Raw genomic sequence first — 22554 nt, forward strand, 5'->3', positions numbered from 1 at the left:
TTAATCAGAAAGTATATGGAGAATGGAAAATATTTAAAGAATATCTAAGTCTATACTGTACAAATAATACCATATTAGCGAACTTGAATACTTGTAAACAAAAAATGAATGAAACAAATACTTTATTGGGATAAATGAAAAAGGAAATCTGATTGCTTTCCCATGTTTTCCCATATAAACATCTTGCAAGAGTGAGAATCGATAGAACTGATATTTGCTTTTCATCTGGAATGTCTCCTTTAATATGATTTAATAAGCATATCACTGGATTTGACTGGATTTGACTATATAGTTTAATAAGCATATCACTGGATTTGACTATATTTATTTCACATTTCCCCAATTAATCACAACACCATCCTCCAATATTTAACTGCCTTTTTACACACACACACCACAGAGGAAAGAAATTAGATTTTTGTTCCTGACATATCCAGCACTTCCTCCGCTTGCCTTATAGATTTACCTTATTTTTCCTTAAACTTTTCCTTATTTTTTTCTCCTAAGGTTAGATACAGCTGTTTGCTCATTTTTATAATATTCCTTTTGTACTATGTGGATGGCTATGACAAATGCTAGATACCTTTGTGTACAAAAAAAATCCACAATTCTTCTGAAACTACTTTTTAAAAAGAACTTTATTGCATTTCTTCTATGTTCTTTCCCATCTGATTGTCCATCTTTTAGACGTCTTCCTCTCATTTACTTCTATCAGTTATTGGTTTTCTCTCTATTTAATACATATATCTGTTTCTCCTTCCTCCAGATAGATGTCTCCAAGACATGGTTTTCTTCCCATTAGCTCAGTCACCTGCATGTAAGAGATTATAGAATTGTGAAGTTGGAAGGGACATTGAGGATCATCTAGTCCAACTCCTGCAATGCAGGAATATGCAGCTGTCCCATACAGGGATCGAACCTGCAACCTTGGCATTATCAGCACCACGATCCAACCAGTACTGCTACGTTGCATTATATTATTAATTATTACATTATATTAAGATTATATATACACAGATGCATTTATAATATATTTCCAACAGACAGAGAAATTTAATTCTTGTTAACCCACCTGGAAATACCAATTAAACACCAAAGGGTGTGGTACCAATTTAAGAAAACAAACAATGCATTGAATCAGCCATGTCAAAAGTAGAGATGGGTGTAATTAGGCAAAAAATAAAAATAAAATAGGACTTTCCCCTAGAAATATTCTGCTATTGCACCTGCTTTCGATAAATCCTCTTGAGGTACATTATTAAATATTATATTGCATTGTGCTTTGCCTCACTTTAACCAACAAACTATGTAGTGAAGCAGAGGAGGTGATAATGATAAACTCCATTCACAATTTACTTGTACAGTGATAAACACATTTTTTTATAAATTGAGGTAGAGATTTGTGCAAAGGCTGCATCATGCTCAGTGCAAATGAGGTCCTTCCCTCTGCCCTGCCACCATTGAGGAGATTAACATAATAAGATGGGACAGTAAGTAAAGAACTGATTTCTACCCTGCATGCTATACAACCTTCTCCTAAGCTCTCCAAGCTTCCAGTCATACACAGAGCCAATGGGCAGCATTGTAGGTGCTGAAGTTCCCATTGAACAGAATGATCTGAAGAACTGAGAAGAAAGCTTCGTTGTGCACACTGAGACTTAATTCCTGGATAAATATACTTAGGGTTGCACTGTAATTAGCATACATGAATCTGTAGACTCCATCATTGTTGATTTCAGATGGCCTTCCCCTCCAAGCAAAACGGTTTAGGATCAGAAGGTAATAGGATGTGGAAGAGATCTAGTTGCTACTGTTGGTATTTTTCTGTGGAATTTTACAACAGGACGCAGGTTCTTGCTTTTGATTCCATGACTCTTATGATACCCATGCAAAGATCCAGGAGACCACCCTTCCTTTATGTCTAGACAGGAAAAGGCCATGGAGTCTCTAAACTACAGAAGTGAATGCCAGAATCTTGTTACTGCTGTAACATGTGGTCATGGCGCAGCAAAGGTTGAGAGCCTCTGTAGCAGAGACGGTGTCTGCAGTACTAATCAATCCAACATGAGTGATAAAATCATTTTTAAAGGTGATAAGCTAATAATACTGTCCATGGATCACTGATAATGCTGACAAGCTCATAGCTCAGCTAGGCTCCTGAAAAATATCCAGAAGAAATCAAAATAATTGACTCCAGCTGTAGACTATGAATCTCTACCCAAGCTGAAGCACAAATCTTTTGAATCGACTTTCAGTCAACATTGTAAAGCTCTGCTATGCCGGCATGGTCTAAGTAGTGGCTTCTTTCTCCAAGAAGTCTCCAAAGCTCTGGAAAACCCAGCCAGGAGAGGAGTGTGTGTCTCCTCCATCATCGGGCCTTTAATTCTTCTGTTCCTCATTTTTAAGACCTATCAAGATACTAACAAGAGAGGAAGGAAGGAAGGCAAGACTAAAGCACTTCCTGACTTTATAGTTCTTTGTGATGTAGGCCTCTCAAGCATACTCAGATACTCCAACTCTGGAAGCTGTAAGTAGCAGTGAAGAGAGCTATATAGTTGTTCAATTTCTGAGGAACGATCAACCTGTTGCTGCCACACAGATATTAATGAGCAGTGGCTGCATACCTGGTGAACTAGCCTAGTTCAAAAAATAGCATAGCTTGGGGCTACCCAATGTGATAACCCTCAGATATTGTTGGACTCCAACCCCAGCTTTAATTATGAGCATAGAATGAAAAGAGAACGGAATTGGCAGAGATGCCACAAATAGTCTGCAGACACATAGAATGGGTCTAGAGCGGAAGCTAAGTAGAATCAGCCCTGTTGACTGCAAAGATGAGAGACTACTCTGCATTCTCTGTTCTGGGTTCTTCGAAGGAACATTGGTGTGTAATACAAGTGTAATAAATTTTAAGTGAGGTACAGTTTGAAGTCTAACCCATTCACAAATAAATTACATCATTAAAATATAGAATAATCCACCCAGCAGGCTTCAAGTAAAACTGAAGGCATACAGTCAACAGATCAGTTCATTCAGCCAAGAAATCAGATATATTATGGCGAAAGGGATATGACCACATCCTGTTAGTTTGGACATCCCTTTGGTGAAGCCATTGTGCTGTATATGTAGTAAAGGTAAAGGTAAAGGGACCCCTGACCATTAGGTCCAGTCGTGGACAACTCTGAGGTTGCAGTGCTCATCTTGCTTTATTGGCCGAGGGAGCCAGCGTACAGCTTCCAGGTCATGTGGCCAGCATGACTAAGCTGCTTCTGACAAAGCAGAGCAGTGTATGGAAACGCTGTTTACCTTCCTGCCGGAGCAGTACCTATTTATCTACTTGCACTTTGATGTTCTTTCGAACTGCTAGGTTGGCAGAAGCAGGGACCGAGCAACGGGAGCTCACCGCATTGCGGGGATTCAAACCACCGACCTTCTGATCGGGAAGTCCTAGGCTCTGTAGTTTAACCCACAGTGTCATCCGCGTCCCTGTATTTGTAGTAGGAGGCTGTAAAACTGAGATACTATAAGTAGCGAGATGCTAGAATTGGGATCTGAGACGTTCATAAAGTTCCTTGCAGTGGCAACAGAGCTGGCCTTCCTTCCTTATTGTAAACTGAAATTTGGAAGAAGGAAAAAAGGTTTTCTAGAAAAGGAAGGCATGCCAGCATAATCTGAGTTTAAGATAAGATTTAAAGGCAACTCAGCCTCTCAGAGTGGCTGGGGAAACCCAGTCAGATGGGTGGGGTACAAATAAATTATTAGGGACACAGTTTCTGCTTTGAAGGGCTAACTACCAGGGGCATGACTTAGACCCCAGATCCCTGAGCAGAAGACAGTGCAACACTTAGGGAGTTGTTTGATCAGTTGAGAGAAAGGGTTAAATTTTGGGTTCGATTGAATATGCAAAACTAAGTTGATAGAAGGATTGCCGAAATTATCTAGAACAACAGTTCTAGATACCATGGGTGAAAGGTTGTTGGAAAGGTTTGTTGGCAAATCAGGCTAAAGGAAAGCAAAACAATTCTGGGATATGGAGATGAGTTCCAGATCATTGACAATATTACATTTGCCACCGTCTTGACAAAATAAAACACAAGGAAGTTGTTTGTGCCTGTCTGCCTCTGAGCCAAGCTTAACTCCCTATTGAAGTCAATGGCAGAATTCCCATCCACTTTTGACAGAAGCTACGGTTATGTGTTCTGACTGTGTGCAACAGACATTTCAATTAAAGAGAATATGAATCACATCGTTCTGTCCTTGGCAACTGAAAGCTCAAGACAGCAGGGTAGGAAAAGCATAACACAACTGCAAATGGAAATAATTTTCCTATTAACTTTTTTTAAAAAAGAGACGTTCAAAGGAACATACAAACTAAGCCACCAGTGACTGTTATTTCTCTTCACTCTCATTTTTAGTACTTGATGTCTAGAAACTGGATGTATATTGTGGTGAGTTGGGTTCAAATTCTATCTCAGCTGTGGGCCCCAATTTCCCATCAGTAAGTAGGAATAATAGTGTCCACTTGTTGGTTTTTTTATGAAGGCAGATAATATTTTAAAGCACACAGGAATGGTATGTAAATTAAGAATTATATTATTTCAATGGTACCTCGGGTTACATACGCTTCAGGTTACATATGCTTCAGGTTACAGACTCCGCTAACCCGGAAATATTACCTCGGGTTAAGAACTTTGCTTCAGGATGAGAACTGAAATCGTGCTCTGGTGGCACGGCAGCAGCAGGAGGCCCCATTAGCTAAAGTGGTGCTTCAGGTTAAGAACAGTTTCAGGTTAAGAACGGACCTCCGGAACAAATTAAGTACTTAACCCGAGGTACCACTGTACTACGAATAATACTAGTAGTGACTCATTAAGATGGAAAAATATTTGTGTTTAATATTGAAGTGAAATTCAGTTCACACGTGATTCCTCTTTGCTTTATTACTATGCACTTAAGCCCTATTCTGAAGATCAGTTTACTCACTCATAAACTAACATGCAGGAGACATGGGCCACCTCCTCTAGCACATTACCTTCACACCATTTTACAGCATTTCCATGTGTACACATGGAGGCTCCCTGTATGATTCAGAAGCTGGGCCATGCAGAGCCCTAAGCATTTCCCTGCCACTTCTTGCTGCCTCCCATACCCATTGTTGACCTTACCAGTGTTGGAGCTCTGAACTTGAGCCTGGGCACTGGAGGATTCAGTAGCAATGAGGAGGCAATGCAAAGGAGGAATCAGACATCAGATCTCCATCTCTGATACTGGAGCTCTGTCTTCAGCATTGGCAAGGGAGATCTGCTATATCCTATGGCCCTGGAATGCCCTCTCAGGGTCCAAACAATTACAGCCTAAGCTTTCAATTAAATTGCATAGCCCTAGAAGAGACATATAGTGAGGGAGAGGGATATCTGAGTAAAAAATGAGCTGTATATATTATCATATAATGATAGACATGTTGTGGGTGCCACCACAAAAATGGCTGCCACGTGCAGGGAGGTGACAGTTCCAGTGAGTACTGCAAAAAAATAAAAAAGCCTATATATTGCCTGTAAATACATTTCAGTGTAGAGGCTCTTTCTTTTGCTCCACAGAATGACATACAAAATAGAAAAAAGAAAAACTTGAACTGGGGCTTGTTTTAGGTAAGATTATACATGCTTTCAGGACCTAGGGCTTGCCGATCAGAAGGTCGGCGGTTCGAATCCCCGCAACAGGGTAAGCTCCCATTGCTCGGTCCCTGCTTCTGCCAACCTAGCAGTCCGAAAGCACGTCAAAGTGCAAGTAGATAAATAGGTACCGCTCCGGCGGGAAGGTAAACAGCGTTTCCCTGTGCTGCTCTGCTTCGCCAGAAGCAGCTTAGTCATGCTGGCCACATGACCCGGAAGCTGTACGCCAGCTCCCTCAGCCAATAAAGCAAGATGAGCGCCACAACCCCAGAGTTGTCCACGACTGGACCTAATGGTCAGGGTTACCTTTACCTTTACCTTTTATATATGCTTTCAGGTTAGAGAGAAGAGAGTACAGTGGTACCTTGGTTTACAAACTTAATCAGTTCCGGAAGTCTGTTCTTAAACCAAAGCGTTCTTAAACCAAGGTGTACTTTCCCATAGCAGCGAGGGACTCAATTTACGAATTGAACACACTCAACAGGAAGCAAAACATGTTCTTATTCCAAGGCAAAGTTCACAAACCAAAACACCTACTTCCGGGTTTGCAGCGTACTTAATCCAAATTGTTCATAAACTAAGCTGTTCTTAAACCAAGGTACCACTGTAATTAAATTGTGAGTCAGCCTCAAATTATTTATCAATATATTTATATTCTGCTGTCTCATAAAAATATCAGGGCAGCGTACAACAATATGTATACAATAAAACTTAAAAACAGAAAAATGTAATCATTAACGATGAACAGCAAGTCAAAAGGCTTTAAACAGCTGCATAGTCCTGTCAGCATAGGTTAGGTTGTTTTCAGTCAAACAGTACTGGAAGATTGCTGTTGGTTTCTTTCCCCTCCCTGCTTCCTCAAAGATAAGACCCTCAAATAAACATTCAGCTTTCCTCACAGTGTCTGTGTCATGGTACACCAGTAACCTTGTCAAACCACAGCAAATTGATGAGGATACTGAGTGTAGCTCTCCCTCCTTGTCAGAATGAAAGCCACCTTCTATCCTCCGTCCCAAGAGAAACTCACTGACCCAAAGCTGAACTAATAGAAGGTGAATGAAGGTGTTGCTACCTGAAGCTGTACAAATACCTAGTTTTGTAAGGAACGACTTATTTTTCTTTCCTTTGTGAAAACAGCCAGCCACGCAGAAAAAACTAAAATGGTACTTACTCATGGTAAAGCTTTTAATCTTTAAGGTCCTCCTAATGTCTGCAGCATGTGTCTCTAAGTAATCTTTACATTTAAACCCAATAATCCCTAATCTTTCCCTATGATGCACATAATCCTTTGATACTACGTGGAGCAGAGTTCAGGAACCAGCCCAAGAAGACTGTTCCTTTTAAATAAAAAAAACACATAAAGTTGAACATATTTTCCTTTGCCCACCCACAAAAGTTTAATCTTTTCTGTGACTGAAGTTGGCTTTCAAAGTTTCCATTCCTGCAGGTTTCCTTATTAAAAGGAAGAAGACAATTGCCTAGTGTTCTGATTAAAGGAAAGGACGTCTCAGTAAAAAATCTTTAAGCGGCTCCTCAAACTGTTGGAAGACATTTGAAAAGGAATCCATTCACATTTTGAACAGTCCTCTTTATTGTTTCTGTTATCATTAACTTTCCATGATAATATTCAAACAGGAACATAGGAAGCTGCCTTATATTGAGTAAGACCATTCAGGGCCGACCCACCCATTTGGCAAGGTGGCAGCTACCTCAAGTGGCAGAATTCACAGGATCCTCAGGGGCAGCAGTTCCACTTTCCATGGAAATCACCACCCAATGCCATGGTGGCAGCGACAGGTGTGGTGCGCCAGATCTCCCACCACTTTGGGAGCCCACCCTCCAGCGTCCTCTCAGCAAATAGGAGGCACTGCTGGTCTCCTTGAACCCCTAGAGAAGAAATGATGAGAACTATCCCCAGAGGTCTCCTGGGCTCTGCACCCACCCAGCTTGATTTAGAACAGCTCCCTCCCTGATGGCAGCCTTTGATTTCCACTTCAACTGTCAGGTAAGGTTGATTTGACACACACCCATTGTTTCCAGTGTAGAGCTTCACTCATCCCCTGTTCCCTGGTGCAGAGCTAACTTTCTGTGGCTTGCCTCAGGCACCGAAATGTCTTGGGCTGGTCTTGAGACCACTGGTCCATCAAACTCAGTATTGACTTGCAGCAGCTCCCCAGGGTTTCAGACAATGGTCTCTTCCAGCTCCACCTGGAGATGCCAGAGATTGGATCTGAAACTTTCTGCATGAAAAACAGATGCTTTACCACTGACTTACAACTCTTCCCCTTAAATAATGTTATGCTTTCATACTTTTGCACTCCTCCATTATTCTAGGGATAATCACAGGGTTTATCTGCACATAGTTGATACCCTTGAAAACCAATGCTCACCCCTTAAATCCATGCTCACTATTCCTAACATGCTACATACAGCTATTTTTGTTATCACTTAATGTGGAATGCAGGCATTACCAGTGGACATTCACAGCTATCATTACATAATATCTATAAATGATACTTATGTTGATTATGTCAATATTCTTTAGGAACCAGTGAATCTCCACATCTTATTAATTAAGACTTCTAATAGTTATGCATGGAAAGATATTAATACAGAACTCTGTATTTCTCTGCCTGGAAAATAATCTACCAAGAAATAAACTGAACATTTGTATAATAGGTTGAAGGTATAACTGTTCTTTTTATGTAGATTGTTAGCACTAGACCTCAAAGTGAGGAAATTGAGTTCAAATTCTCAATTACGAAGCTTACGTGGGACTTAAGGCTTTCCTCACAGGGTAGCTGTGATAATAAAAAGGTTGAGGGGGATATATTATGTTACTTTGTGTTCCTTGGAGACAGGCTTGTTTTAAAATAGCATAAGTAAATTAGAATGGAGCAAGTTCTGTAAAGATTAATGCTTGGGATGTGTGTAAGCAAATATACTTTTAATGAATTTGAACATACGGAAATCCAAAGAAGACAAACTTTACCATTTTGTACTTGGTTTTTACATCTCTAAGAGCAGGGTTGTGTGTTGTGTGATGCTTATGCTGCTTTGTAGGTAAGAGTGCAAAGAGGTTAGAGAAACAGATGGAGAATTCCAAATTTTAAAATTTGGTTGCCTAGTTTCCAGAATCTCTGCAATGAGATATGCCACCATCATTTCTATTTTATTTTCTAATGGCTTCCAGTGATTATGGGTGTCTTTCAGTCTTCATTTTATGAGATTTTGCTTATCTGTTTTGCCTGCTGTATAAATGCCAACTTGCTAGAAAGGAGTCCATGGAGCAAATACGGCACATGTCAGATATTTTACTAGCTAGTAAACATACAGAAATCAGAAATTCTTTGTAACTAATATCTGCAAAGATTCATGAGACATGTCAATTATGCAGTGCAGATTTGTTGCAGACCATGAGTGGGATTCAACTGACCAGTCACTCCAGCAAAAGCCCATGCAAGGTCTTTCACTACTGTAATGGGGCTTCCACACCCCTCCTTGTGCATGTTGGGTGAAGACATCTTCACCTCCTCTCTGATGTGAACAATGCTGTGCAAATGTGGCTTGAAACACAGCAGTGAAAAATTACATTGCTGCATCTTAAGCCACTAATGTGAACATGCCACTAGAGAAACTGAAATTGACATGCTTGTCCACTCCTATATGAGAATATTGCCAATGAGCTTATAGAACCAAGTCTTCCATATAACAAGCATGTGGTAGATGATATAATTTTATTAGAAAGAGGAAAGCATCACTCAAGTGTTTGTTTTTAAAGCTACCTGATATTATCTACCATGTTTGCATGCAAAGCCTGAAGATATAAAAATATTTTCGAAAAAATGAGCTGCTGCTGCTGCTTCTTTGGAAAAAAACCTGTTTTTTAAAAGGGCTTTATGAAAAATTAGAATTGATTAGTACAATCCTGTTGTCTTAAACTCAATGGGAGCTTTGCCATTGATCTTAATAGGATGTGGTTTGCATCCCATGCCTTTCCTTTTATAATAATTAATGAGCAGAACTAGTTGTAACTGCAACCAGGCAGGAAAAATTATTACAGGGTAAATAAACGCTAGTTTAGATGAATATTGTGGCCTTCATCCACCTTGGAATGTTGCTGGGTTACTAAATGGAAGCAGTAAAAGATCAGAGAACTGCTAAGCAGTATGAGACCAGGAGGTGGAAGAAGGGGTGGGTGGGAGTCAGCCAAGAACAGCAAGATGTGGATATAGTTTTAATAGTGAATAATAGCTTTTCATCTTCTGGCCAAACTGGGTATCTGTTATGAATAGTCACCACACCATACACAGACACTCTGTTTCCACAAGTCCATGTACCATGGATTGCATACCCCCCGTAAGACTCCTGGCCTGGGGGGTTGTGTGTGGCTGTATAATTTCCAAGTTCTTAGCCGCTTTGGATATGGAGTAAACATTTGAAAGCTTCTGCTTCAAGTTCTAACGGGTCGTGATCAAACAGAACTTCTGAAGGTCAGAGCTAGAACAGCAGAGAAGTTGCAAGGAGTCCAACTATGTCCATTTGTGGTCTTTCATTATATTGACAAGTAGACAAAGATCTGATTCAAGAGCTGTTGGGGACTAATAGAAATAAAGATAGTACAGTGGTACCTCAGTTTAAGAACAGTCCAGTTTAAGAACTATTTGGTTTACAAACTCAGAAAAACCAGAAATAGTGTCTTGGTTTTAGAACTTTACCTTGGTCTAAGAACAGAATCCGACCCCCCTCGCTCTCCAGGCTTCAGCGAAAGCCTGCATTCGCCCCATAGGATGCACACACATTTCCCCTTCATTTTTGGAGGGGAATAAGTGCGTCTTATAGGGCGAAAAATACGGTAAATGAACAGTAAATTCCAGAGATGATGAAAAGCCATTTGGCCATGGAATCTGCAATAATTATTTGAAAGCCAGTTCCTCTCAACAACATTCTGAAGTGACTTCAGAATAGAACAGCACTGGACCAAAGTATTCAGGCCACAATTTTGATGCTGTTCCTTATGAGGGAGGGCAAAAACATGCCCCAAAATTTGATTGACTTTCAGGGGTGGAGAATCAAAGAACTTTTAGGTGTGAGAAAGCTTATCTTAAACATGATGTAGATGAGGGTTTTGTTGCGGGATGTATTAAAAAAAAAATTACCACACAAAAGGTTTCAACATCAACTTTCTGTTCTAAGCAGCCTGGTGACACAGGGGGCACACAAAAAATATGAATAGAATGGAGTATCATACATATCCAAGGCTTATTTCAAAACAAAACAAAATACTTCCAATTACAGCATAAACTATTTGTGATTTCTTATATAATTCTTAACATATGAAATTCTGTAACTTGGACCTTGATATACAAATATATAAACTAAATACTCAATTTTTCAATAAAATTACTATCCATCTGTGTTATTTGACTGTAACAATATTTAAGAATACATGCCATTTCCCAAACTCTTAATAAACAATCATTTCTCCACATTTGTAGGTTATAGCTATCCTTTCTGCTCTTAACAAGCAGGCTCCTGTTTTCATATTTCAGTTACCGCTCTCTCATGAGCAGCCTGTATACATCCAAATAATACATTGGAATGGATTAATCTCCACCACAGCATCACGGTTTGCCTGCAAGAAAGGAGATTCACGCACTAAATTCATTTCCCTTTCTAAAAATACCTTCAACATTTTTAATGCTCTGCTTTTGAGATCAACTTTACTAAGGTTATCTAGATTTACAACAGGTGATGCCGTTTTAGATGTTTAAGACAATACAATGAAAGAGATTTCAGAAGAAAGCCCATTTTTATTTTTTATTTAGAAATGACTGGCAATAAATTCAGCTTGGATAAAGGAACAGGTTATACGATGATAGGGGAAATATGGGTTATTACTGGCTAAGTACAAAATGACTTCATAAAAGTGCAAGTGGTCTTATACAGGACAAGCTACTATATCATCCAGTTAAGCTTTTCGAGGGGAGGAGGGCAATGGGAGGGATCACCTTTTATCTCTCCAAGATGCTGAACATCTGGTAACCAGCTTTCATGTTGCTCATTTTGTTGGCCCCCTAAAAGTTTAGTTGTAAAGGAAAAGCCATTACACAACTTCAGCCTGGCCTCTAACAATAAATATCTTGAGAGAGCCATTGATATGTTTGATGATAATCTGCTTATTTATGGACATGTTAGTAACTTTATAGGTCATACGGGTTCCGCCTGAACCTTCTGCTTTAGACAAGATACTTGTTCTTCCAAGTTATAGAGCAGAAATGCAGCTATCTGCTCTCAAACAGAATGCATTGTAGAAATAAATGGTATAATGCGATCCAACTGTACGATTTAGGCAGCACTGAAATTGACCTGAATTGGTACACCATGCTAAGTAACTTACCAGTAGTCGTTTGAACACCCGTCACCCTGATATACTGCCAGCTTTGGAGGAGGACTTCAAGGCTCAATAACAATATAAAACCTATTTGATATTCAGCCCATCGTAGTTGCAGCTCACATGGTGAATTATAGACCAGAGACCCAAAATAATGTCAAGCATCCATCATTTTCAAAGAATGTTCCAATCTTGCTCTGACAAAAGTTACAATACACACAAGGAAAGTTATGGATATAATGAAGGTGGAAGCAAGGAATTTGGTTCACAGGAGTTCAGAGAAATATTTGAAAACAATTTTTGGGCCCACAGAATACAAACCTATTCCAACTCTACTAGACTGGGCAAGAAAATGGGACAGTGATTGATACATATTACAAACTTTCCATAGAATGGGAAATGAATGGCAATTGCTAATGTATGAGCTAGAACATCTAATGATTCCCATGCTAGGAATTGTACTTTTGTCCTGTACAATCCTCATTTTATTTATTTAAAATCTCTTTAGGCCTCCTTTAAGGACAAGAGCTCTCTCAATGCAGTTTATATGGTAAAATAATATACAAAATAAAACTTTATGTATCTGCCTTTCACCTTTCCAGAAAACATTCAAGGTCCACAACTCATACAGAAATAGTACGCCTAACTCTGTTGGATCGTGACCACAGAAACTTACTAATTAGACATTTAGACAACACCGTACTAATGTTAAAAATCACACTAAAAACAACAAATCAATAAAAGCAACAATGAAACAATAATAAATTTCAATCTATTGTTTAAAAAGTTCTGACTGCAACAGATGCTTCCTTGTTAGCTGAAATGTATGTTCAATTCTTGCCAACCATTGCTAGATTCAGAACTATAACAGGCAGGCACAACAATATTCTTTGTCATAGCCACAGACTAACAATAATATCACATGGAAAAGGTTGTTCTGCATCCAGGATGAATGCCTCATTAAGAAGTATCTGTCTTTCTTGAAACTGTATGTATTAACTTTGGATTTGTGGGAACCAACCATAAAAAGAGATTTTTGATGAGGAAATACATGAGATAAAGAGTTTGGGACAAAAGGAAAGCAGGAATGGAGAAAATGTATATTTAATGTCTGGAAATTTTCAAAGATATGCAAACCACATTTTAGTTTAACTTGAAGGCAACTCTATGTTTCTCTTTTAGTAATACTAACAGGATCTAAGTAGAAGACGCATCTGTTCAAAAGTAAATATGCCCAGAGGCGTTAAACTTTATCATAATCTGATGGCAGATTTTGGATTGTTAGCATGCAACTCAGTGCACACTGATCTGAGAAGAATCTTCTCAGAACAGAATGGGACTTATTTCTGAGTAAACATGCACAGGATGGCACAGTAAGTGCTTCATCCCCAACATCCTGAACTTGCTGAGACAGAACCAGAAGAAAACATATTATAGTTTTGGTTTGGAGGCCTACAGCAGTCAGGTTGCGATTTGAAAAAAACCCATTATCAGGCATGGTTTCCCTCCAGTTTCCAACCACAAATGTCCAGCAGAGGATAGAGGTCTGAGATAAAAGGTTTGGTGCTCAGTTACATCATTTTAATAGACACAGTTAATGGAGCTATTTGGGGTTTCAGATCTGCCAAACCTCATCATTCAGGTTTGGCTCTGGAAAAGCAAAAACATGTTCAGAATGGTTTGGATCTTGTTCCGTTTTATCCAGATCAATAAACTGAGGAGGTGGGATTTGGGAAAGGAAGAGAATGGTTGGATAAGACATCTAGTCAGGCCCCCACCTTTAAATTAGATAGCAGGTTAATAGCATAACATTTCTTTACAATGAAAGAAACCAAATTTTAAAAGCACCAGAACTCATGATTTAATTTAGGGCTCTATCCAGCATGGCAATGAAACCTTTATATGACCACAGCAACCAAGAACAACTATGGTGGCAGGACTGATTATTTAGGCAATTCTGGACAGGAAGAGATAAATCTCAGTCCAAGAGTCTATCTGCATGTGAGCCTTCTGTGTAGTACAGCACTGTGTATAACAGCAGTGTAGGAATGTATTTGACATTCTATAGTTTCCACATAGCAAGGTTCTACTCAATTAAAATTTCTGCAGATTCCATTTGAATAGACCTCCATTAATAGAAGCTAGACAAAGTAGCATCTGGTCTATTTTGTATTTCTCAAGTGCTTGCACCAATATGCCAACACGTTATTCTGCCAAGGCATCTATGAACACATGCAGAAATTATTGTATAAACTGGGTGATATATGGACAGCAAAACAGTGGCTGTTGGTAGACAATACATCCAAAATCTTTTCTTCTAGTGGTTTTCAGTAAGACAGAGAAAGCATGCTACCAAATTAATATTGATGATTCTGAATGGTTTCATAAGTTTATACAAGTCATGTCTACATTGGTAATAAATTGTACCACATTGCATTTTTGGCTCACTCAGAGCTGGAGTTCTGAGCAAACTATCTTCAAAATCAATTATAACATTCTGAAGTTTTCTCTTGCTAGACCTTTAGCAAATTATTGAATTACAGAATAAAGTATTTCCTCCTAAATACACAGAAATTAAGTTAATTTCCTTTTGTGTTCTATAGATTCCATGAACTGCACTGCTATTCCTTAGAGATTCCACCCTATATCCCTACTCTGGTTTCCTTTCACATTTCCATTCTGCAATATGGTTCCATTTAGACACAGCTTGATAATTTCATAACCCAATTTATATTTTCTTCCACTATAAAGAATGACTTTAGTTTCCTTTTATGCACCCAGTGTGTAACAAATGGGGAAATGAACAAACACAATATACAGTGCCATTATGATTTTATGACTCTATATGAAATTAATTGTAAAAATCATTTTGCTTCAGTAACAAAAAGGAGGGTTATATTTCCAACATTAATGCCTGGATTCGTTTTCTAGATTCAACTAGTTCAAATATACATTTTAATTGCACTGGAATAGTGCTTCATGGCTCATGAATAGTTCTTCCTGGCTCATCTCCTTGACACTGGCTAAGCATTCTAGTATATTTCTGAGCAACAAGTCCCCTGGTATTCTCAGGTACTTCTTTGTTATCTTCTCTGTGAAATGAGAGGGGAGGATTAACTTGGAAGATCCACTCTAGCTGCAGGCAACAGCATTTCACTTATCAATGAAATAATGAATGGATTCCCTGGTGAGGTATGATTACATGCCCGCCCCCAGCACAGTACCCTATTATTACTCAGCTAAAAGGAGATTAAGTAATCTAATTCTGCATAGCAGCAGCTTTTTTTTAAGAATAACAAGAGTGCAACAATACCCTTCACAACTACTTTATCCCCATCCCTAACCCCTGTCGTGACAGAAAATTAAAAACAAAGTAGTGGTCCAGCGATAACAATTTTAAAAAAACAACTCACCAAAATTAAGGGGAGTAAGAATTAGAAAAACTCTCAGGAGATACCATAACATATGCAATAGCAGAGAGAAACTTTTTTGGAACCATGTAGATGGAGCAACCTCATGATGAAAACACTAATTTGTGCAAATAAGGTAGAGACTGCATACACACTAACCCATTTGTAACACAAAAGTGTAGTTTTTGTCAATCCAGAATCTTCCTGCTCACCCTCAACATGCTGCCTTCAATCAAAATTGATTTGAGAATTAGCTTTTATGTTTTGAACGCATCCAGTTTCTCAAGAAGCACTTCTCAGGGGCAAAACATGTGCAATGGAACTGGATTGTGCGTGAACTACATAGAAAAAGCATGTCTCCCCAGTCCCCATGGATTCTGGGATAAAATGCCATGTTACGCAACCTGTGCTTCTGAGGACCAGGGACCACACATTTGAGGGAAGGGGAAACTGCAGCTTTTAGAGTTTCTTTCCCTGCATATTACACTCCCAACACCCACATTTTTGTGCAGCCCACAAATATATACCAACAATATATAAAACACATCATTTTAAACTAAAGGAAAAACACTAAAAGTAACAGGATTAATATATAGCGCTCAAGACCAGACCTACAAAGGGAGTCTCTTCCTAGATGCTATAAAGCCTGCTTCTTCCTTCTTTTCTCTTCACTTCTTTTCAGTCCCAAACCTATTCAAGAGATGACGTCTGCACATTCCTAGAGTCTATCTCATTACAATAATTTTGATAGCACAGATAATAAAGGGGCAGGGAAATGGAACTCTTGAAATAAGGGAGACGAAGTGGTCAGTTGAACTTGCATTGAGGAAAGGCTACAGAGAAGAAGAAGAAAAGCAGACTTTTAATCATATGCCGTTCAGCAGTCCCTCTTTAATTGTGTTGCGATGGTAGGTGATGCCCTTCTGCTATGGACCTTTATTTTTCACAGTTCAGATGTTATTGCCTTGAACGTTTTCCTCAGAGCTAAAATTTGGCACAAGATCTCAGAAAAGGGGTGTTGTTAAATTTGAATGTCAGCATATTTCATGCTTATGAAATGTTCTTTTATATTACCGTTTCTTCTACCCACTCTGAAAAACGATGGTGTCTATTTACAAAATGGGTGCATTATTAGTCCTTAATGGAGCATGGTAGCTTTAGATCAAAATTGTTATGTGGTTTTCAAGGAGACGTTATTGTTCCCATGTGTGATGACTTTTTTATATGGCCAATGGATTTTGTTGTGATGTTTTCAGCATATGGCATGAGTATCACACTTGACAGTTGACTTTAATTTTAGTCCAAACCAGTCAATCGACATGACTTAAACAAAAGGACTTCAATCCGGGAATAAGAAACTCCTAAATTTAATGTGACTTGCTACAAAGCTTTAAGCAAGTCTTTTGACCGCGAACATGGCTCTGCCAATTTGGATTGCTGGAATAATTGAATTGCCCAATTTATGATGCCTTAAGTTTTGTAAGATCTAATCAAACCCAAGGCCAACTGATTCAGTAAAAATACTTCTCATTTCCACATGATTATGGAGAGGTAGTGTATGAAGGACCATGTGAGTTAGAAAGTCCAACCCCTCTCTAGAAGCAGGGGATCTATCTACATATTCCATTTTCAAAAATCTGTAAACCCTTATTTCTATTAGGATCGCTCACATTTAAGACTGGAATAAGACTTTAAGGAAGGTATGGGGAATCACTAAGCTCTGATATGAAGACACAGAAATGCTCCCCTCCCTGGACAGCTTTCCCTGTTATTTCAATGGTAAGCTACAAGCCACACATTCATTTATTTGAGGATGTCTAAATTAGTGTTACCAGACGTCCTCATTTCCCAGGGACAGTCCCCGGATTTGCAAATAAGTTCCCGGACAAATCCCATCCCCAGAATGTCCCCAGATTTCAACTAATGTCCCTGGGAAACGCAGTCTCAGGAGCTTGGAGCAGTTGGCTCTGGCTGGCTTCAGGAGCTGCTCGGAAGTCCCCATATGATGGTGGTGCAGGGGCTCTAAGATGCAGCTTCCGGGCTGCCTCCACCTTCCCTGACCCCAGCAACTAAGCTGTGAAGAGAGGCTTCACGCTGCCTATCAGAGCTTGCGTGCAAGCAGGAGGGGGCAGGGATCTCTCAGTTAGGCAACGGGAAGCCTCCCTTCCCAGCTGAGGGATCCCCGCCCCCTCCTGCTTGCAAGCAAGTAGGAATGGGAATGGGGCTGCTCCAATGGGAAGGGAGGCATCGCGCTACCCGAGCCTTGCTGCCACTGCCACCCGCGGCCCTCCTTCTCCACCTTCCATGCTTGACCCACCACACACTGCTTCCCCACCACCACCACCAAAGAACCAACAACTCAGGGGCTGCCCAGGCTCATGGAGAAAGGAGATAGAAGCCTCGGAGGAAGGGAAAATGTGGCGGTTGAGGTCAAGGCAGCGGCCGCCCCTCTGCCACCACCATCGCTGCAGCATCAATGTTCCAAACGTGTAGTATTGATTGATTGATTGATTGATTGATTGATTGATTGAGTCTGTCCCCGGATTCATTGAAAAAAATCTGGTAACCTTAGTCTAAATGCACAAGAGATATGCCTGCTTACAGTTGCATACACACACGTTTAAAACTGTATGTTGTTTGAAAAGTCTATTATGTCTCCTATAAGCGGCCAACAATGGCAATACCCTCAAATAAGCACATATTTATGTAAAATAATACTTCAAACTAACAGTTCAGCACCCAATTCTATGGCTACAGTGCTAGAAATATTATCTGTTAGTACTGAAAATGATAATTTGTCATTCATACTTTTAGAACTATAATTTAAAACATTTCTATACTGCCCTTTGTCAATATTACCAGGGTGGTTCACAGCAACACAATTAAAAGACAATAAAATACATTGCACTCCACATTAGACCAGCCAGATGCCACCCAGGCTCAGTATTAACAACACACAAATGCCTGGGTGAGCAGATGGGTCTTTTAGCAAGCATTGAAAGCACATCAAAGTCAGTGCTTGCTTTATTTCACAGAGGAGGCGGTTCCATATGAGTTGAGATGTCCACATATTCCACTTGCAGAAACTATCAAAAGAACAAAGCAACAGTACAAAAACAACCCTGCTATTTGTGGGCCTGCTGGCAATGATTTAGTCCAAAAAGCTTTCACAATGGAACTAAGTATGCACAATTTAGAGACTCGTGTAATTAAACAAAATATTGTCTAGAGTATTGTCTGCTCTGCAAGCCAAACTAGATGCAGTATTTTTAATGTAGTTTGGCTTTATATAGCTGATTTTTGTTTAGTAAATTATGCCTGGAGAGGGTGCAAGCCAGATCAGGCCCACGGCTCGGAGGAGGTGGGCTATAATAACCCTTTGGGCTCTGCCATGGTCCCACTTGGAATTCCTCCTCCATGCCTCTTATCTGAAAGGGGGTGAAAATTTCCAATGGTGCCAGTGGCAGGTTTCCTGCACATTGTCAGTAGAGTGCCTGACTCTGACTGGTACTGTAAGGGTGAAGGGGAATAGTTAAAATACAATGGTCTTGCTCATTGGGCCTGATGGGACAGAACACCTGAGGCCAACAGTAGGTGATGTCTCAGCTAATGATAGGCAGCGCCAACTGACTGTAGTTTTGTCTCCTTCCTCCTCTGTTGAGTTGTAAAAGGGCAGCACAGAAACTAAGGTGAGGGAGAAAGCTGGCAGGCAGTGCCATCCCCTGGGCGGGTTGTTAGAAAAAAGGCAAGTAGGTAGAGGCTGGCTGAGGGCAGACTGGGGTCGATGCAGCAGTGCTCCATTTGTCCTCCTCTCCACAAATTGGTCCTGCTACACCAACTATCTGTTGAATAAATATAAGCAACACAAAACAAAACAGTGTCAAGCCTAGTTTGTCCCTGAGGATACATTTAACAACAACAACAACAACAATGGAAAGTCTCTCATTATTCGAGAGACGAAATACTGATGATTGAAGCTAGACGAGAATTTGGAGGTAATGTGGCTTCTAGAGAAAGCAGCGCCCAATCTGTCATTGTCTTCTCTTCCTTGGAATAATCAGTAGTGTGACAAGTGTGCCATGTCAATAAGTGCTGCGGAGTTCCTCCATTGTTGCCAATCACTTGCAAGAATGAAGGGAACTCACAATGTGAATATGCTTCCAGCAGAAGTTCCATTTCAAATGCATTGTCTACTGCTGGTCTAACGCTAATGGAAAGAAAGCTAAGACAGAATGGGTCATCCCTTCCCAAAACATTCATAACCATTTCTATATCTTAAGCATACCAATGTCAGAGCTCAGATTCAAAGAAATGGACTGTTGGGATAGCAATTAGACAGGAAATAAGGTGGCCAACAGTATTGCAAAAAGAAAAGTACCTAGGAAATATTATGAAATGGCCCTAAGAAAGGCTGTCCTGAGGTTGGCAGCTTTTTAACCAGCTTTGAAGACTTGTTTGTTCCAAGGTGCTTTTGACTGATAATTTAATGTCCTCTAATTTAATTGCCAGTATTGTTAATTTTGAATTCCTGTCTGTCCTTGGGAGTGCCAGCCAAAAGCTGAGAACAAATAAAAGCAAACTGTAGCAGTGACAGATATTAATGAGTATAATAATTAAAAATAATTGTTTACAGCCGCTGGTTATCTGATTCAGCTCTTATCTACAGCATGCTAATTTGAGTGAATGTCCATGTACAGAGCTTCAAGAAAGCATCAAAGCCTGCATGGACATGTCTCCTATATGTTAAGTTGTGGGTGAACATATCAGATGACACAGCGATTCTCCAAACAGCTCTTGTTTATTCACAGGCCAGAACAGAACTGAACTGAAGGGTTCAGCCAGCCTGCTTATATAGAGCTCCACCACAATGCAACAGTAGCAACTTCCTGTAACTAGCCAATCACTGAACGCCACTTTCAATCCCTTATTTGCATATGTGGACCTGCGTAAAAACTATCTACAGTATGGCCCAGGGTGAGAACTTCAGTACATAACACTATATATCCCATTGTTGCGCTTTCTACTAAGTAGGAAAGGTGTTGACATTCCATATCAATGTTTTGGGGAATAAGTGGGTGGGAATTGGGTAGCTATCATGCGGTCTGATTCTACTTTAAGGATTTATGCAAGGAAAAATAAGTAGAAATTGAAAGCGTGAATTTAAAATAAATAAATAACACCATCAACCTTAAACAGTCTTAGAAAATAATATTTGATCAATTGACAAAGCATGCAAGAGGCAACCTTTTCATTTCCTGTTCATGGTGAAGACATAATTTGCATAATTTAAGCTGTATTCGGGACATATAATGAGAAGCTGAGCAGATATAAATGTTCTTTGACATATTATTTGTGCGTCCTTGGTACTTATCTGCCAGGACCAAACACCAGTAAGGTTTATGAGAAGCCAGTGGTGTTCACTTTCCTCACACTGATCCAACTTTTGCAGATAAATCTAATGAAGCTCTCCAACCTGGAGGAAGATTTGTTTTCTGTCAGTGGGATTCTGACTCCAAAGAAAAAGAGAGGATTTGCTGGGAAGGTGGGTGGAGTGGTAGACCACCAAGAATAATATACTGCATTTGAACCCTTCTTGGTGGTATTTAATATAATGCTCATGTGGTTATTTACATGACTACAGAAAGTTTTTATTTGTAGTCACCTCCATTTCAGCAGGAAAACAAACAGCCAGGAAGGAAATTTCATTAAGAAAGTAATATTTCACAATTATAGGCTCACTGAGCATCAGTCATATTGCAAATGGTCAATGGGGTGGAGGGTGGGGATCCATACAGAATAGCTTAATAACATGCAACAGAATCAAAAAGCTGGCTGCAAGCCAATCAGAAAGATTAATATTAATGTTCCCACTGCATCCTAAAACAATCTTTTCTACGGTGGTTGAAAGAAGCATATTGAGCTTAAGTCTGAATTTCCTTTTGATACAGGCACTTAAAATAATAGGCCTTTATATAAAAATTGTCCTGGCAAAGTCTCAGTGTTTCTTCTTGGTGGCAGGGCTGGTTAGGTACAAGAGATACTTAGTAAGAACATAAATATTTGCTTGGTAGATCACACCAAAGATCCATCTAGTCCAGCATTCTGTTTCCAGCAGCCATTAGTCAGATGCTTCTTAGATGCTCAGAAGAAGAAGAAGAAGAAGAAGAAGAGGAGGAGGAGGAGGAGGAGGAGGAGGAGGAGGAGGAGGAGTTTGGATTTGATATCCCACTTTATCACTACCCTAAGGAGTCTCAAAGCAGCTAACATTCTCCTTTCCCTTCCTCCCCCACAACGAACACTCAGTGAGGTGAGTGGGGCTAAGAGACTTCAAAGAAGTGTGACTGGCCCAAGGTCACCCAGCAGCTGCATGTGGAGGAGCGGAGACACGAACCCAGTTCACCAGATCACAAGTCTACCACTCTTAACCACTACACCACACCAGCACAACCAAAGCAGACACCTCTCACTGTTTGCCCCTAGTGTTTCAGTATTGTGTGTCCAACTGCTAATAGCTTGAGAGGTCCATCTTACACTCATGCTGTTGCTGTTTTTCAACATATAGAGTATTTTACAATGTTGTGCTTGTTCATCACCAGTTCATCAATTCAGTGAAAACAAAGCCACCAAGACTGCCAATAAGACCTTTTTTGGGAATGAATGAAGGCTCAAGCATCCAGGCCAAAACACTTTTCTTGTTCTCTGATTCACTAGAAAAGAGGCTATCGCTGAGGATGGATGAATCAGTCTATTTTGGTGCCATGACAGTTTCACATGTATTCATTCATCAATCTGTTCCAGCCTCCTTATGTATTTAAAAATGTACCCAAAGCATAATATTCCAATCCATGAATTAATCCAGGGGGTGCAAATCAAATTGTTTCACTTAAAAATATGGACCAAACATTATCCTGAGCTTCCCAAAATACCATCTTGCATATTGTACCATCTTGCATTGGTCTTCAGGAGGCTTATCCTAGCCAAGATAAACTGTAGTTTTAGGTGATCTAATGGTCCGACTCAGAATAACCTGTGCTTTCTGCTTTATATATGCCTGGCTCCGGTATGCTGATGACACCCA

The sequence above is a fragment of the Podarcis tiliguerta genome, assembly GCF_965153285.1.
Source record: "Podarcis tiliguerta genome assembly, chromosome: 3".
Classification (NCBI taxonomy): Eukaryota; Metazoa; Chordata; class Lepidosauria; order Squamata; family Lacertidae; genus Podarcis; species Podarcis tiliguerta.